Below are 8911 nucleotides of genomic sequence, written 5' to 3' on the forward strand. Positions count from 1 at the left end.
CTGCCCTGGGAGATGTGGCTGCCTGGGGAGGCCTCTGTGATGGTGGCCATGAGGAATATCAACAGCACTGTGGGGGCTGGGGGCACTGCTGTCCCCTCTGTGCTGCTGCCAGTGGGGTCCCCAGGCACGGTGGCCACTGCACTCTTTCGCACTCCTTTGGTAGGTAGTGAGGTGTCGTGATGGACCTCTCTGGTCTGGGCAGCTCCTGGGGCCCCCCAGGGCAGTGGCACCATGGCCCAGTATGGAGGTGACCAGCGGAGGTTGGGTTGGTGCTGGTCCAGTGGAGGCAGAAGCTCCAAGGGTTAAAGAAGCAGTTACATGGAGTCCCCCAGACCTGGACAAGTGGGAGCTGTGCTGGGCCAGGGGGAACCTTTGGGACACCCGCTGAGCCGGCTCCCGTTGCTGATGTGCCAGGCACATGGGGAGCTGGTGGCCAGGGGGTTCCCACAGTGGGAGCTGCTGGGCCATTGGGACGGGGCAGCAAATCAGGGAGGAGAAGGGAGAGGTGGCCCCAAAGAGCTGCTTGCTCTGAGCCAAGGACTTTTCTGTGTCTCATGCTCTGCCAGGGAAGATGTGCCCTAAAATCTGGGAGGGAGCATGGCTGGGACAGCCCCCCCAAACTGGCCAAGGGGATACTCCACATCACAGAATGTCATACTCAGTATATAAAGTGGAGAAGTTACCTGGAATGGGGGGCCAATCAGGGTTTGGGGACTGGCTTGGCATTGGTCAGCAGGTGGTGAGCAATTGTAATGTACATCACTTGTTTTCTTGAGTGTTCTTTCCCTCTCTCGCTCTCTTCTCTATTATTATTATTATTATTATTATTATTATTATAGTGTACTTTGTTTCAATTATTAAACTGCTCTTAGCCCACCAGGTCTATTTTATTCGCTTTCCTGAGTTCCCTCCTCATCCCATCAAGGGCAAAGTGAATGAGAAGCTTCGTGGTGCTTGGTTGCCAGCTGGGGTTAAACCAGGACAGTCCTTTTGGTGCCCAATGTGGGGCACGAAGGGTGTCAGCTCCCAACTCGTCCAAGGGAGCTCCAGGAGGCATTTGGTCCATGTTCGGGGCAGGTCTGTGCTGGCAGCTGCCTGACACCCCTAGGCAGCTCCAGGAGCATTGAGGTTTGCTCTGGAGACAGGTGAAGTCCCAGGTAGTCTCTGCAGAGTTTTCTAGAGCAGGTCCCCAGAGAGCCTTTTGGCACGGGGGAAGGGCTGTGCCTGCTTGATCTGTCACCGGCGGCTGCGGAACGTTTGGGCCTCTGCATTTGTGCTTAATTAGACGCTCTTACTTTTGGTCTGTGTTCGGCCCAGCCACCTGTGAGCGTCTGTTCTTTTCCTGCCAATTTATGTGAAAACAAGCGCTGATAAACAAGAACTTCCTCCTTGAACGAAGCATCCTGTATAAACTGAAATTAATTGGTGACTGGCTATTTGAAGGAGAAAGTGACGAGGAGGATGATGAAGGAAGCCCCCTGACTCATTTAGAAAAGACCCTCGATGTGTACACACGCATGCGCAGAAGGGGCACCACTTACATCATGGGGGGAGGGACCGAGGACCTCTGGCTGGGTGGTGCTGGCCACACCTGTCCAGGTAGACGTCACAGGTTAATTGTATAAAAAGCAGATAGCTCTTGCTGGGAGTGGATTCAAGCTTTACATGGGCAACGTTGTCTTTTGTAGGGGACGCCCACTGTCTCGTGAGCCTGCCAACACTCTGAGGATGCAACTTCTGCTATGGGGAATTCTAAACATTCTGGGGTTGGTAAGACAACCTCATTGGTAACACCTGAGTGAGTGGGAGGTTGTCTTGGGGGCTTGTTTCCCTTCTCTTTCCTGTCTCTGCCTTCTTGTTTTGCTGGCTACTTCTTTGTAATAAATATTGTTTTGTTGAGCTTTCAAAGGTGTACTGGTTTCAGTTTTGGCAATCTCCCTGCTACAGGCTCCCTTGGGGAGGGGAATGTTGCCGGTGGAAGCCCCTGTGAGGTCACAAAGCCCCCTATGAGGTCATAAGGCCAAGCCATGGTGTGCAGTGCAGGGCGGGTGCTGCAGGCACCGCTCCAGCAGCAGCAGTGACAGCAGTGACAGCATGGTGCAGGCACGGTGGGCCCTGGCCCTCATCCTCCTCCTGGTGGCCCTGCCAGCCAGGGGTGTCGGGGCTGCTCCATGGCAACCGTGGGCAGTGGGTAGGTGGGCAGGCCAGGGCCAGCCCCCAACTCTGGCAGATGCCCACGAGCAATGGCCCTGGAGGCCCTGGCATAACAGAGGGGATCCCTCCTCAGAACTGGGGTCCAAAGGGCTGCACCGACGGGTCCAGCACGGCTTGGGGGGACCCTGCACCGTCCTCCTGCAGCCTCTGTGCCTGACCCACGCTGAGGCTTTACCTTTCCCTGATCCTTGGCAGTGCTGGCCAGTCCTGGGGAAGGCCCCCACGCTGGGCTAGAGGAATGTTTTCCAAATTATCCAGGCACTGGGCAGTCCTGCCAGGGGCCATAGGTGGGAGACAAGACCTGAAAACTGGGGGCAGGCAAGCGCTGCCCGTGCTGGAGAAAGGGCAGTGAGGGAGAGCGAGGTTCAGCTGTCTCCTGAGGGCCCGAGTGTGTCCCCTCAGGGTGTGGGTGCTGGGCTGGGGAGGGAGAGCTGGGGGTGGTGACTCCAGGGTCAGAGAGAGTGTCCATCAAGGCAGCACCCACCAAGCCTGGAAAGGGAAGGTGAGCACCCGTGAGAGAAATTGTGGGCAGATGTGAAGGATCCACAGGAATGGGGAGCAAAGCCTGGGTGTACCATGTCGTTCCATGATCCCCTCCCCTGTTCTTCTATTCAGTCAGGACAGGGGGTGCCTCAAGGTGTGACGGGAGCTCCTCATGGGGGGTCTGGTTGCAGCTGTGGGCACAGGGAAGGCTCTTCCTGCTTCTTGGCTGGACCCTGCTCTGGAGGGGGTCATGAGTCAGTCCTAACTGACTGCACAGCCTGAGTGCTGCTTCCAGGGTTTGCTGGGGCAGAAATGTAACTTTATTCTTTCCATTAAGGTCCAGAGTATCAAGATGGAAGGGGACAATCTTCCCAGGACACATCCAAAGTGCTACATGAAATCCTTGGACAGCTGAAGATGATAGCACAAGGTGGGTACAGGTCACTCCTAACCAGCACAGCGGGGCAGCAGAGGTTTCGGATGCACGTAGGGACATGCCATAGCCTCCCCAGCCCACACCTCAGAGCCTCACTGCAGGGACCCTGCAGGTGTTGGCGAGCTGCGAGGATGGTCCAGAATCTCTGCTGCCAGTTGTGGCTCCAGCTGAGTCCCAGGGACTACGGCTGCCCCAGTCAGACCATCCCTGGCCAGAGTGCAAGAAAAATTGTGGGCAAATGTGAAGGATCCTCAGGAACAGGGAGCAAAGCCAGACACTGGGAGAACTGGACTGCGGCCACTCCAGAGCGTAAGAGAAGCCGAGAGGACAGAGAGAGAGAGAGGCTCTGGAGAGCACAGACTTGCAAGGCCTTTGGGAGTTTCCTTGGCTTCTACTGAAGCCACAGAAATGTTGCCACCCAGGATATTCCCTCATTCAGACATGCCAACAAAGTGGGAAAGAACGTCTTCTGGTAATGTCAGGACACGCTGATGTGCACAATTGTTCCTCCAGGTGTGAACAGCCTCAGCCTCAACAGCGCCGTGGATGGCAGAAGATTCACCAGCACTGTGGTGGGCAGGGCAGACCCAAACCTTCTGGATGGCAGGACAGACCCAATTGCTGTGGTGGGCAGGGCAGATCCAAACGCTGTGGATGGCAGGACAGACCCAAACACTGTGGATGGCAGGACAGATCCAAACGCTGTGGTGGGCAGGGCAGACCCAAACTCTGTGGGTGCTGATACCTTCCAGTCGTACTGCATAGAAGGCATCGTGGCTGTCCTGGGCTCAATTCTGCTGGGGATGGCATTGTATGGTGTATTCCACTTGTGGAGGAAGAGGAGAAAGTGAGTTGGTGGGCCTGGGGGGAGTTGCCAAACCGGTATTGGATGGCTGCTATCAGCCATAGCAGCCATGGGGTTTTCTGAGCTAAGGTGCTCTGGGTGCCCAGTTTGCCACTGCCCAAACTCAGCAGAGATTTGTGCTGTGAGCTGGTGCCCCGTTTTCTGCCCAGAGCTCTCTGTGCCCACAGCTCCCCTGTGCAGCCGGGTGCCCACACCCCTCAGGGCACCCAGTGCTGCTCCGCACCCTCACACCCACCCCGCACCCCCGGCCATGGCGGGGCCTCAGCAGCTTCCTCTCTCCACAGGCGCCTCGCAGCTTCGAGAGCCAGCTCTGAGCGCCCCAACAGCCGGGCAGAAGCCAGCAGAATATTTGCAGGAGTATTTAAATAAAGATCAGCAGCACAATCGACTGGGTTGTACTGGCAGCAAATTCCCATGGGTGCCACTGCAAGGCCTGGGGGTCCCCTGGGTACTGATGGAATCTAACTTGCCACTGATTCTATCTGTTTCTGATTTGATTTTCACTATACATATTATCCATTCCATAAGCAATAGAGTGACCCTGGCCATCATACTTTGTTGTGTTTTTGGAAATTCATATTAATTCCATCTGAACGTGAGGAAGAACTTTTCTGTGCTGGTGACCATGCACTGGAATAGATTGCAAAGGCTGCGGAGTCTTCCTTACTGGAGATATTCCAGAACCATCTGGACACAATCCTGTACCATGTGCTCTGGGATGACTCTGCTTGAGCAGGGAGGTGGGACGAGATGACCCCACTGTGGTCCCTTCCAACCTTACCCCATAATGTGATTCTCTGATTCAAGTTTGTTTTCACTAATACCTTTACCACTGATTCACCAGCACGCAGCATGTGGTGGGGGTCTCCCATGCAGGGGGGCACATATGGTAAGGAAAGGAGTCAGGTGAGGGAGCTGGCACAGACCTTGGCAGGGCATTTTTCATCCCAGCTTACTGGAACACCAGGAAAGGGTGGCTGCCTGCAGAGGCATCCCCCATGGAGTTCAACCACAGGGACCCCATGTCTGGCTCTGTCCAGAACAGGCACCGAGTGTTTCCCAGCCTCTGGCAATGCACAGACCCAGGAATATTTACTCACGTGTATATATATATATAAAGAGAGAGAGAGAGAGAGAGAGATATTTCCATTCATACCTTCTGTCACAACATATTAACACTCTGTTGTTGGTGCATTTATTCTGAACCAGCTTTCCTGTTGCTTTGATAAACCCAACTATTTGTCAATCTGGATCATGGAAGTTCTCATCAAATATGAAAAGACTTACAATGCCTGATTCTGAAATTTAGCCCAGCTGCCCCCAGCCCCTCTGTCCTCTCAGGACCAGCTGGAACACAAGGGGGTTTGTTTTCTGCCAAACTTTTAAACTCTTGCCAGCGGACTGTGGCAGTGGCACTAGAGGGCTCTGGGGCCTTTCAGTTGACATTGCCTGTGATGGCATCCCTGACCTGCCTTCCTTATCCCTGTGCACCCAGCCATCCCCACTTTGGCAGTGCTAAAGGGACACCCAGGTGATGCCATGCAGGGCTGCAGAGGTCCCTGGACAGAGGCTGGGGCTCAGCCAGGGCCCAGAGGGGATCATTCCCTGCCATCGTTGCCTCTTGCCCCCACAAACATGAAAGATTCTGGCAACGCTGGAGACACACAGAGCAGCCAGGAAAAGTGGAGGAGGAGGAGGAACGTAGGGTCTAGAGAGCCCATCCCTTCAGGTTGTGGTTCCTTCACCAGGAACGGGACCTGTGGGAAGTGGGCAGGACATCTCGCCCTTCCCTGTGTGCACATGGACACCTCTGGGTGTCTATTGGGCTTGTGGAGAAGGCTCCACTCTGATAACATTGGTTGGTGGAGGGGATTTAACGACATGTAGATGTGGCACTTGGGGCCATAGGTCAGGGATGGCCTTGGCAGTGCTGGGGGAATGGTTGGACTCAAAGGTCTCAGAGGGCTTTTCCAACCCAAACGATTCTATGATTCTCTTCATCTCACCCCTCTCGTGCCACAGGGCAAGAGGAACAGGAGGGTGAGGAGGTGACCAGAGTCATTGTCCTGGGAGGGGAAAGGATTGGCAGAGGGTTGAGCAGAGACCCCTTGGTCCGTGGCAAGGGCAGGGATCCATGGAGGAGATGCCAGCATGGATGGAGGAAAGGAAGGGACGCTGAGCATCCCAAGAGGAGAGGGAGGAGATGTAAGAGATCCAGACTGGTGAATAAAAGGGATCTGAGCATGAACAAGGGAGAAATGGAGGGTCAGAGTGGACATGGAGGGAAGAAGTGTGAATAGGCACTGAGGAAGGAGGGGAGCTGCGAGCTGGCCAAGGGGCTAGAGCAACCTCAGACAGGAAGTGGTGTGCTCTGGGTGTGCAGGAGAGGACAACAAGGGCATGTGTGACAGAGGTGTGAGCAGTGGAACTGCTTTTGGGGCAAGGTAAGGACAGGGAGATCATTCAGCAGTTAAGTCATGGGCAAAACACTTGACTCAGAGAAAATAATTTTAATTTATTACCAATTAACAATTCAGTAGGACAACGAGAAATAAGAGGATCAGTCAGGAGTGGAGCCAGGGTGGGAGGGCAGCTGAGCACTGGGATGCTGAGGGTTTCTGGAGCATGCTGGTGACACTTAGGGGTCCACAGTGTGCCAGCGAGTGTTGGGGTGCCCAGTGATGCCACTGAACATCAGGGCACCTGCAGGGACTGGGAGTGCCAAGCAGGCAGATTTCAGAGAAGGCTCAGCTCCCATCAAAGGCTCCACAGTCTCAGACTCCTGCACTGCCGATGTATCCCATGCAGGAGTTACAGACTACTGCTGTCACTGGGAGGGGAGATGAAGCCTGCAGGTCTGTAGGTGAGATGGCCACAGGCTGGAGCAGCACCTGGGGTGTTTCCCACCCAGCTCCCAGAGTGCTGCCCCACTGCCTTAAATGCCTCCAATGTCACTGTCCCACTGCTTGGAGGGAGCTGTTAAAGTGGAGCTGACAGAGGTCCAAGGGTCCCCTCCAGTGCTGGAGACCTGCAGTGTATTGGCATGGGAGCGACTCCAAGAGCCCCCCAGCCTGCTCCTTCCCAGCACATACTTGACTCTGCACCCCATCTGCTCAGTGCTGCACCCGCTGTGATCAACGCTGCTCCCCATGTGCCAGGCTTTGCATCCCCTTCTGCTCAGTGCTGCACTCTCTGTGCTCAGTGCTGCACCCCTCCACACCCAGCCACAAACCCGCATCCTTTGTGCTGCACCCCACGTGTTCAGTGATGCATCCCACATACTCAAGTGCTGTGCCCCACGTGCTGTGCCCCGGGTGCGGTGCTGCAGCCCTTGTGCCTGGTACTGCCCCCCAGGGCTGCCTCTGCCTCTGCAGGAGTGCAGACACACCTGGATCCCTGGAGGCTCAGGCTGTGGAGCCTCCCAGCTTCATCCAGGGACTCCTGCCTCAGTTTCCCCACCAATTCACACATCTAGAGCAGATGAAGCCACCCAGGGGTGACAGGAATGCAGGGTGGGGACAGGGTAAGGGTGTGGGTTGGCCCCTGCTACTGCTTTGTTGGGCTGAGAGGGGCAGGGGGTCCCCAAGCTTCAAGTACACGCCTCTCCTCGCCCCCCAGGCCCAGCCTAGGCTGTGCTGTGGCTCTGTGCACCCGGTGCTTCACGTGGCCTGGGGCACAGGGCCCCTGAGGACATGAGATGGACTCTGGCCGGGTGACGCAGGGGCAGCGAGGCAGCAGGGCTGGGGCACCCTGGCCACTTCCTCCCACACCCGATGCCATCTGCAGCCCCTCATCACCAGCATCCCTGCGACTCGACAGCCTGCAACAGCCCCCAGCCACTGACCTGTGGCAGGGGCACAACCCCCAGCTGCACAGCCTGGCTTCCTGTGCTGGCTGACCTGCTGCCCCAGGGCTGCCTGTGGGCTCTGCTCGCTGAGCCGTGGTTCCTGCTGGGCAACGGTCACCACAAGATGGGAATGGGCACTGGCACCCACCCCCCCTTGGGGCACACATCTGCCCCCAGCATGTGCATATGCAGGTGGGGGCTGTGCGAGCACACATGTTCACAGAGGGGTGCGCACCAGCTGGGTACAGGGGTGCACCCTTGGTTGTGCCACTCAGGCTGGGGGTGCTGAGGGGACCCAACAGGACCTCCTGGGAACCTGCTGGGACACCATAGGGCCCCCTAAGCTGACCCCACTCAGCTGTGAGTGCTGGTGTCTTGGTCAGTCCTGGTGGGTACTGGTTTCAGTCCCTGCACGTGATTTTGCCAGGGACAAACCTGGTCTGGGGAAGGTGGGAGCCTCCTGGGCCGGTGGGTGGCCCAAGGCTGGTGCTGCTGCTGGGTGCTGGCACAGGTGTGATGCCAATTCAGAGCTGGAGTGGGATTGAGCCACACTGTAGTGCCAGCCTGGTAGTCAGCAGCTTGGTGCCCCTCCAGGCCAGTGCAGCACCAGTGCTGTGCCTGGCACATGCTGGTCATGCTGGGGCTGAGCAGAGCCGTGCCAGATGTGGGCCAAACACACACAGACCCAAATGGAGCACAGCCCACAGCCACCCCAAACTGTGTCGGCCTGTGCTAGAGCCCAGCCTGGGCTCCCAAATGTACTGGGCTGTGCCTGTGCCACACCCAGAGCCAAGCCCACAGCTGCACCAGGTCGTGCTCAAGCCTAGGAGAGCTCACACTCGTACTGGGCTGAGCCAAATGGTGCCAGGGCAGAGCCCACACCCACGCCAGAATGTGCCACACCGGTGCTGGGCTCTGCCAGAGCCGAGCCAGCACACCGCCGGACTGGGCTGTGCCGGTGCCGAGCTGTGCGGGGGACCGTCTGTCCCGGGGCCGGTGCCGGGCTGTGCGGGGCCGGGCTGTGCGGGGCCGGGCTGTGCGGGACTGGACTGTGCGGGGCCGGGCT

General features: G+C 57.0%; 1 long non-coding RNA gene across 2 annotated transcripts; it reads left to right on the plus strand.

The window, feature by feature from the left end:
- Positions 1 to 2016: 2016 nt before the first annotated feature.
- Positions 2017 to 4386, plus strand: LOC113977825. Of its 2 annotated transcripts, none has more exons than XR_003537420.1 (3): positions 2017 to 2191; positions 3035 to 3127; positions 4283 to 4386. It is a non-coding gene; the product is annotated as an uncharacterized LOC113977825 (long non-coding RNA). The 2 variants fall into 2 exon arrangements; XR_003537419.1 differs by having other exon boundaries at positions 2017 to 2155.
- The last annotated feature ends 4525 nt before the right edge of the window (positions 4387 to 8911 follow it).

Source organism: Neopelma chrysocephalum, unplaced genomic scaffold (genome assembly GCF_003984885.1).
Source record: "Neopelma chrysocephalum unplaced genomic scaffold, ASM398488v2 Primary Assembly neopelma1_262, whole genome shotgun sequence".
NCBI lineage: Eukaryota > Metazoa > Chordata > Aves > Passeriformes > Pipridae > Neopelma > Neopelma chrysocephalum.